Source organism: Pomacea canaliculata, linkage group LG5, assembly GCF_003073045.1.
Source record: "Pomacea canaliculata isolate SZHN2017 linkage group LG5, ASM307304v1, whole genome shotgun sequence".
NCBI lineage: Eukaryota > Metazoa > Mollusca > Gastropoda > Architaenioglossa > Ampullariidae > Pomacea > Pomacea canaliculata.
Window position 1 is genome coordinate 29,261,787 of NC_037594.1, and position 9,338 is coordinate 29,271,124.

At 36.2% G+C, this 9,338-nt stretch overlaps 1 long non-coding RNA gene across 1 annotated transcript; it reads right to left on the reverse strand.

The window, feature by feature from the left end:
- LOC112564406 lies at positions 1–1,554 on the reverse strand. The gene is made up of 2 exons (XR_003099206.1): positions 1,475–1,554; positions 1–1,116 (listed from the first exon to the last, which is right to left on the reverse strand). It is a non-coding gene; the product is annotated as an uncharacterized LOC112564406 (long non-coding RNA).
- Positions 1,555–9,338: the final 7,784 nt, after the last annotated feature.

Genomic DNA, 9,338 nt, shown 5'->3' on the forward strand with positions numbered 1-9,338 from the left:
AAGATTTTCATTTGTTGTAATTAAAACATATTTCGTGTCATTGTGGATCCATCCAGGAGACAAATTTACATTATACAATAGCAAGTACAAAATGGTGACCATTTGTGACAAAAATGAATAAATGATACTCAAAAAAGAGAACAAGAATATGAATTAATTAAACACTGACAAATCAATGCATAGGATTTTTTCTTAAATTAATACTTTTAAATATTTCAATTTCAAATACTTAAAGGGGAGGTGGTGCGGCACTGTGCTCCGTGCAGAGTGCCAAGGAATAATTAAACTTATATAATTAAACTAAACTTATAAACCTTTAGATTTACAAAAAAACAGTGAATTGTAAATAGAATTGGATGATGTACAAAATACACCAAAAAGTACAGTTACCCTGTTGTAGATAACAACATGCACATTATCATCTCTACCCTTCTACAAGGGACATATCATTCCAATTAATTAATAATATGAGAATTTCCATACCCTAAAATAAGGCTGAACAATTAAAAGTTCATGTATGTCTGGTAAAGCGGCTTTATGAAAAATGCACTTAGAACACTATCAGATCCACATGCCTTCATTTTAACATACTAAAACCTTCTTATATGTAATTATTAGATATCTCAAATATGAGACATTGTTGCTAAATATCAGCAAGCGTCCCAATTAGGGTCAAGAGTGGCTTGGTGATAAGCCTGATGTTCCTTATGCAGCAAAGTTAGGCATACATGCCAGTGTAGAGGAGTAAAAGGAGGCAAAAGCACAGAAGTGTTATATGTGGGAGACAGCTCTTGAGCGTGGGGGAGAGCCAGTGACAAAGGACTGTCAGGACTGCCTGCTGTTGCCGTTGGAAGCAAATGGCTATGTGACCAGTACTGGCATTCGGCAGCTGTAGGTGGCATTGCAGTCATCGTAGACATTACGTGTATATCTCTAGACTTCTCTGTCGCTGGGAGAGGAGTCGTCGCTCTCTGATGCGGATGGCAGCTCGGGTGGGAAGGATGACGGACAGGTGGAACAGCACTGTCTGCTGAAGCATTGGTCTCCACTCTGTGATGGCTCCTGCACTAACTTTATCCGAAGCCTCCATACACCCACGGTTCTTCCGTACAGCTTCTGCAGATAGCAAAAATGGGATTTGTAGATTAAAGAAGCGCTACAGGTTTATAGATTAAAGATGGACTAAAGAAGTCTCACACTATACATATTGTTTCAGTTTTATGGTGCTTATGCTTGTTCCCCATGTCTTTCCGTTTTTAAGCTAGTTTCACCCATAGAAGCACAATTAATACTGACAAGAACTACAAATAATTTTAAACTGTAGAGCTAGCAATGAAAAATGTCAATTCATGTTATAGAAAAATAAGCATTTAGATCTGCTCTTCTCTTTTTTGTCAAAGTATGTGTAGACAATATATCATATATCTACACCTTTAATAATAATATACACTAACATTTATACATCATCACTTACTGTAGATCATGGCCTGCACCTTCAGTCCCTTGAAAAGCACACATCTCTCCCTTTTTGTCCCTTCCAGTTATAGTTCGAGCAACCTTGTCGGTCAGGAGTCGCCGCATGATTCTTTTCGCACAATCCTTTGCATTCGTTCTACCCACACAGGAGAGGCTTTTGACTTGCAAATCATTAGAACACAAGAAACATATCTGTCAAAAGTAGGTCACACATCATAAACAAGAAAGGGTGTAGTGAAAATATACATGGCTTTAATTATTTACAATTCAAGGGCCATACAAAAATTATAAACTGAAAACTTTCACAAAAAGCTGACATTTAATGTTTCCTTCCCCAATAACCATAAAGTTTATGAGGCTGAAACCCTTTGAAACTGGATTTAAAATTTGACTTATTGTGTTCCACACTATATATGTATGATAGATTGACAAGAACTGATCATTCTCAAATGAATTCCCTATAAAAACATAAGTTTTTCAAAAATGTCAAGCTATGCTTTAAAATTCCCCTAAATTATTACAGATTATCATTTCAATCATGGCTTTAACAATGACATCTGCTTTACGTACGAGTAATTCATGAAAGGAATCATCATCAAGGCGTCCGTCCAGTTCCAACAGCTCTTGCTGTGTTCTAATTGGAAGGATCAAATCTTCTGGCAACATTCAGGCATCCTTTGCTGGAGCAGGCTGGTCTTTGCTTATCAGTGACGGAATCACCATATCTTTACTTCCTGTAGCATCAATTTCAATTCTTTGTCTTGTTTCAGAATGAGCCAGGCAAATGCTGCAACAGTATGAACATAGCACTGTGAGCAAAAGTGGACAATTAACTTTTATAGGTAAATGAAGCCAATCAACAGTGATTTGGGAGGCAGTAAGAAACTTGTATAACCAACACTATGTTCAACTTGAGATTGTGAAGGGAATTCACAACTAAATTAAATAGGCAAAACAAAAAGCAAGAAAAGTAACCCATAATATAAAATTGTCTGAATTACCTTCATTAGACACTCTCTGGGTACCGCCTTTTACTGCTGCAGTTGTGAGGTCTGTCCCCTCTTGTACTCCTTGCTGCGTCACTACGTTGGTCACTGGGGTGCTCACGTCGTGGGGGCAATATTCTGGTGGTTAGTGCATTTACCTGTGGGCATAACGCTTGTTTTCCACTTGTGGTTGCAATGAGTCTGGCAATGGTCCTGCTGGCACTGCTGGATGCACTGATTTCCATCTAAAGTCGTCTTCTTCCTCCTCGTCTGGGCTCTCTAGCCCTAACCTAATTAACAAGCATACCTATTAATAAGTGTGCAGTGAAATGACAATTATGAAAATTTAAGAATTTCTGGAGTAAAAGATTTAAGAAATAAATAATAAATAATTCCTAGGCTATACCTATCATAATATCAATATTACCCTCATAAAAATTGAAATGAACTACTGAAATCTGTACTGATCTTGTAAGTTGTTCTCCAACCTAGGGATTCCCTAATCCCTGTCATTCTATAACTCAAACAAGACACAATGTGACTACTTGTTTCTCTTCCTCTTCCGATCTTTTCAACCTTTAGTGCTGTCATCATCTGTTGTATCCAAGTTTGATGTATACTGGCTGTTATCCACTTTTCGTCTGGCAACCAAATGCTCATCTGAAAGGGTTATTATTTTGTGAAGTTATAACATACATCGAGAATAATGGCATGCAATGCTTTACCACACAATATGAATTTCACATGACAAAATCAGTTAACTGTCTGTTCGCTGAGATGTTAATGATCATGTGGCTGTATGTTCCAGTCTGTAACCACAATAAACCCTAAGCAAGGTCTGCGTGGACTAAAGACACTAACACTACCTTAAAACCTTTTACAAAATAAATATGAACAAACTTTATCAAGAGACTGACCACAAAAATATTAACCAGGCTGATGAAGTCATCAAACATCTAATCTCTATAATAAACATATATATGACAATGAGTAAAAAGTATAAAAGTACCCTTTGAACCCAAAATGCAAACAGCTTGAAGAGTCCAGGTATGTCTATCTGGCAGAGCTCCCTCCTGAAGGTGTTTTGTCAGCTCACTTGGTGGCCAGTATGCTAACCGTTTCGCGTGCTGAAAAATAAACATCCTCTATGAACTCTTACCAGGGAGGCTAACTGTGTGTCTTTATGGGAGTGTTGGACGTTTGACTTCATCTGTCATATTTCCATCAGAGATTATGACTGCATATATTTTATACACTGTTATACTCAAGGAACTATGGTAAATTCAGGAAGGATAGCATGAATATTGTTCAGCTGAGATATGATTGTATTGACTGCAGTTTGCTTCTGTGGCATGCAATGTTATAATGTAACGTTATTTAATGTTATTAAAAACTCTATCATCCGTAAGAACATGTAACACAAATTTACACCATAATGAAATGATTACAATACCAGTGGTACCATTTCAGCCATAGATAACGGTTTAGCAATGAATTCAAGCAAGCAGTTATTACAGGATGCTTTTTGTCGCAACAAGGCAAGAAGTACTGAAAGTGAACTGTTGGAAATTAAATGTTGCGACCCAATATGCAACTGTGTGGCCAAATCTGTATCTGTTTCACTGTCGCTCTCTGAAGATATCCTGAATCAAACCGATCATCAATATAATCTTCAAATTCACTAAAATTATATTTCACAACATCATCATCATTATTTTCATCCAAATTGTATTTAGTCGGTAAATATTGCTGGCGTGATGTTATCGCTGAGAGTTCTGGTGTCTGCTGGTTCGAAACTGTTATTAATTTGACTCTGTAGATCTAAAACTGTGAGCACTTCTCTACGGGACAGTGAATCGTGAATGTTTGTATCAGTGTGTATTGAATACAGCTGACTTTCTTCTTTCAGTTCTGCCAACGCTGCTTCTACAAGTTTTATTAACTTTTTTTCGTCCAGTAGGACGACATGATGTGAACTATCAGTTGCCTTAACGTATTAGAATATTAGATTATGTACGAGCGCTCAATTCAGAAAGTAAACTTTGACACATCACACCCAATAAGCATACATTAAATGTGTGTTGTACTAGAACACGGTATATAGCGTTTTATAATAAAGAACCTGCAGTACGTGTGTGGTAAACAAAGAGAAAAGATTACAACCTTGGTTTTCAAACATACAGTACATCAGCAAAGAAAATGTCGCGCCGCGTGGAATCATGGGAGTACGTGCATCCACAAGAAGAATAGCGAATATTTAGTTACGTAGCATTGATGTTTTAAAAACTGCAATGATTTTAAACTATCAAACCTAATCATAAGACAAATAAAACAAAGTCTTTAAAAAAGCTTTTTTGTAAGGATTTTCAGTATCTACACCGTGGACTGGCTCTAAAATTCCGTAGGAAAAGTGAATGCCCGCAAATCAAATAGTGACGTCTTATAAAAAATTACGTCATGACGCAAAGCCATAAAGGTTAACATTGTAAACGTTTATAAAACATTTATTTAACATTTTTGTTTTAAATGTTTTATTTTCAAACATTTTAAAAATGTTTTTAAAATGTTTTACTGAAAAATGTTTTTTTGGTAAACGTTTTTCAAATGTTTTTAAAATGTTTCATCTAACACGTAAACCTTATTACAACCATGTAAACGTTTTTAAAACGTTTTTAAAATGTTTTCATGCTATCTGGGTTTGTTGTCTTTTGTCGTTGTTGTTTTGTTGTTGTTGTTGTTGTTGTTTTGGGTTTTTTGTTTGTTTGTTTGTTTTTGATGTTTTTTTTTTGGGGGGGGTCTTTTCTTTTCCGCTGCTACTGCTGATAGAGATAATGAATGAGAAAATTAAGAAAGAGCACGCAATAATATGTGCAATAACAATTGCTCACTTTCATGTAATTGTATTTTGTATTAACTCGATATGTACTGGCTTGATTTTTTTTTCCTGTAAAATCAGGTCACAGCTGTTGAAATTAACGTTTGTTTGTCTTAAGGTTGAACAAGCCGTTAAAAAATGAGGGAGTGGAACAGACATTCCATTGCATGACAGAGTCATGTTTGATTTTCCATTTGCTATCTTTTTTTCAACTTAGTACTGGTTAAAATCGCTTTATTAATTAGTTTAACAGTCGATAAAAATAAGTTTTTTTTTAACGTGCACGTTATTATCTGTAATTGTATCCTCCTAAAAATTAACTTACTAATGGGTGTTTTGGGGTTGAACATATTTTTTCTTTCTCTGTAACATGTCTTCCTCGTCATTTTGATCAATGAAGCATTGATGTATCGCGTTTGAAAATGAGGCCAGAAATTCTAAAGGAATCGAGTTTTGCCTCAAGCTCGTATTTTGGGGGGAAAAAATTACGAATTTTATGCAATTCGTGTTGCGCACATGAATGATTCAATTTTTTTTTTTAATTCATTACTCCCTTTGACGGATTTGCTAGTTCCCCAGAAAATATTCACCGAGAAGGAAGCCAACATTTGTCCACAAAAATAGCGATAACTCTGAAACAAATTGTTAAAATGATGTTAATATGTTCTTAAAAATGGACTGCTAAAAAGTACTGCCCTGATTGACAAAATCTTAAATGTTTGATAACATTCTTGCTCAATATTTCTAAATGATTCGTTCAACACCGAAGTCGCGGTATTGATTCTTTTTTTGTAATGAAACTAGTCATCTGAGCAGCTGCACTTTGACATTTCAGAATAAAGATATCTTAATATGAAAGACAATGTCGATCACGTTCGCTAAAACTAGACAGGCACTCAAGGAAACTCGAGTCCAGTATTAGTTTGACAATTTTAAACTAAAAAGTTGAATGAGCTAGGTTTGCTAACATTGTTACAACATCTTGTTTTGTTTTGTTTCGTTTTGGTTTGGTTTGTTTTGCTCTGCTTTGTTTTGTTTGGTTTGGTTTTTTGGTTTTGTTTTGTTTTGTTTTGTTTTGTTTTGTTTTGTTTTGTTTTGTTTTGTTTTGTTTGTTTTGTAGTAATCACAGACGTGGTTCGGTACTGCACACGGACACTTGACGATTGACACTTGGAGTGACAGTCACATTCATGCTTAATTCTCCCAAAAAGGCGGATATAAAACTTACCTAATTTTGGTACATACCTAATTTAAAGATTAGTATAAATGCACCATCCTATGGCATATACCATGTTTATTTTTATCAGTTTTGTAAAAGCTGCGTTTCCGCAATAAGTTCTCCCAATTTCTCTGCACGCAGCTGGTGAGGAGTTTATTGATTCCTGGATTTTCCTTTAGGCAGATGCCAGCGATGCCCAGAGTATGTTTTTTCTCTGTGGTATTTTTTTTTCTGTGGTATTTTTTTCAGACTCGGTTCGAAGTTCTGGAGTAGTGTTAATGTGTTTATGTTCAAGTATCTTTTTGTGTCAGTATGTAAACAAGTGTGATATTTGTCTTTCTGTGTTTAAATATATTCAATATATTCTTCCTTCCTGCCTGCCTGCCCACCTGCACCATTGCGCATGCGTGCCGCACACACACACACACTATCTCCAGCAAAGCACTTCCACAAACACTTGCCACGAAGACAGACTTAAATTCTGTTTGCCTGCACTCACTAATTTCTTTCTCAAACATCAGTCACCTTTGACATGATCCCCCGGGGCTTGAAGTTAGAATGCTTTTGCGTCTCTCAGTCCTAAGATGTGCGCACTACAATTACTCGGTGTCTGGGGAGATTTTGTTCTGTGTCTGCTGAGATTTCGATTAGTTCAACACACAGCTGTAGACCTTCTCTTCACCACGACTGCCCAACCTTTCTGCCATCATTTTGGTGCAGTGTCGTTGTGGCATGTTTGTGTACAGCATTCTCTTTTTTTGCCTTGTATGTCTGTTACTATGTCTTTGTATAGTTGTTTGTTTATATGTCTGTTCTGTGTTTGAATGTGTGCTATATTATAAGCAGTTTGAATTTGCATTTAAAAGTTCTTTTCATCTGTATAAAGCATAGTCTTTAGTGAAGGAATGCGCTGTATAAATCTTCTTTATTATTATTTTTTTATATCTATCTAATGAGGAACGATGTCTTAAAAATTTTATTTTTTCGTAATTAGCCTAAGTATAGCTTTTGAAATGGATGCTTAAATGACAGATCGAAGAACGGTGAAAAAAGGTTTGATATTTTTTTAGGTTAGAGGACTGTGATTATAGTATACGATCGCTGATCTGTTTATTTCACCACCATGAATAGGAAAGCATCTGTACAGTTAAGTAGTTTAATCAGGGAGGCACGGCTTACTTTGAACTATTTTTGTAATATACTTCAAAGGTCACGATTACGAGTTTTCAGACTTTCGAATATCGATCGCAGGCTTCAGTATACGCGGGTCTGTGACATCAGGATGTAGACTCATTGGGGAATTAATATCGTTCCTGTAGCTGAGTAACTCGATCTGTAAATTAAGTTTGAGTATTGGCCTCTTCAGTCAGATTATCAAGTTACCAAAGATACCCAGTGGGTTTCGATGGCAAGCGATTCAAAACCTTTATTCTTTTTTTTTTTTTGTGTTCTTCAGCGCACGCTCAGCTATTCGGTGACGTCATACAACCGCTAAAAGTTCACACCAAAGATCGCAAAAACACGGAAATCTGATGCTCACTTCTAGAAGTTTCCCTCCTTCAAGCGGAGATCGTGTTGTTGAGTGTGAAAATTGGCTACCTACACGAAATGTCGAGAAGACTGCGAGCACCGACTGCGATTTCACACACGAATACCTGGCAAATACCGGTAACTCCTACTGACTCGAAGTAAAGTTGTTACCAGCTTAGTAGTTGTCTCCCTTGCAAACGACGTCATGCTTGCCGCTCGGGAAGCACTTTCCGCATGAACTCTATGAATGTGGTCAGATCAGCTATCACTGTGCTTTACGATCTTTAAAGTTATTTCAGATTGATAACGATAACACTTCCTATAAGAACCCTTGCGCCGACACATAGACTCATGTTATAGCAAAGGTTATTCGCTCATATTTGGGAATAGTTTTTATCTGGTACAGGGTGAATGGTAGTTGTGGAAATAATGGAACTATAAGGGTTAGGGTTATGGAAAAGGACAGTCATGCATGTGAAAGGACAGTCATGCATCGTACAGGTCAAAGGCTGTGTAGAACAATAAGTTAAACCACTGCAGAGACATTTTTTGAAGGTGCCGCGCATTCTTCTGTGATCGAGCACACACCTGCAGCAAGTGTTTCAACACGAGATCTCGGATTTCAGCACCCTACTGCAAGAAATTGATGCCAGATAAGACCGTGTGTGTGTGTTTTGTTTCTTTTACATAAGTTATGAAAGCAATCATAAACAGTTTTTTAAAAAAATCTACGAACTAAATTCATTAATGAAATCAAAGAAAAAAACAATATATGGGAGATAATTTGTAAAGGGAATAAATCTGTACAACTAATGTTTGGAGCCTCAGATTCTCTTCCCATATAGGGATAGCTAAATGAAATTTGAACTTTAAAAAAATGGAAACTTGTACTTAATAAATGCAATACGACAACAACAGTCAACTAAAATGATCTTTGTTTCATAGAATGATATTCCTTCACTAAAGACTGTGCTTTATACATGTGAAAACAACTTTTAAATGGAAATTCAAACATTCTGTGGATTCTGCTTAGAACTTGTGTTAAAACATCCTGTATAATGATGGGCCTATGTATTACAAGTGCAAAGAGAACCTGACAATTGTTCACTTCATGCTAAAATGCATGATTTGTTCCCCGTTATTACTAAAGTGAGTGTATATTATGTGCATTTTCAAAGCAACTACTTTTTTCCAAAACTTTTATCATACCTAATCTAACTGTCACATAAATAACAAAAATAAATGCCACAAA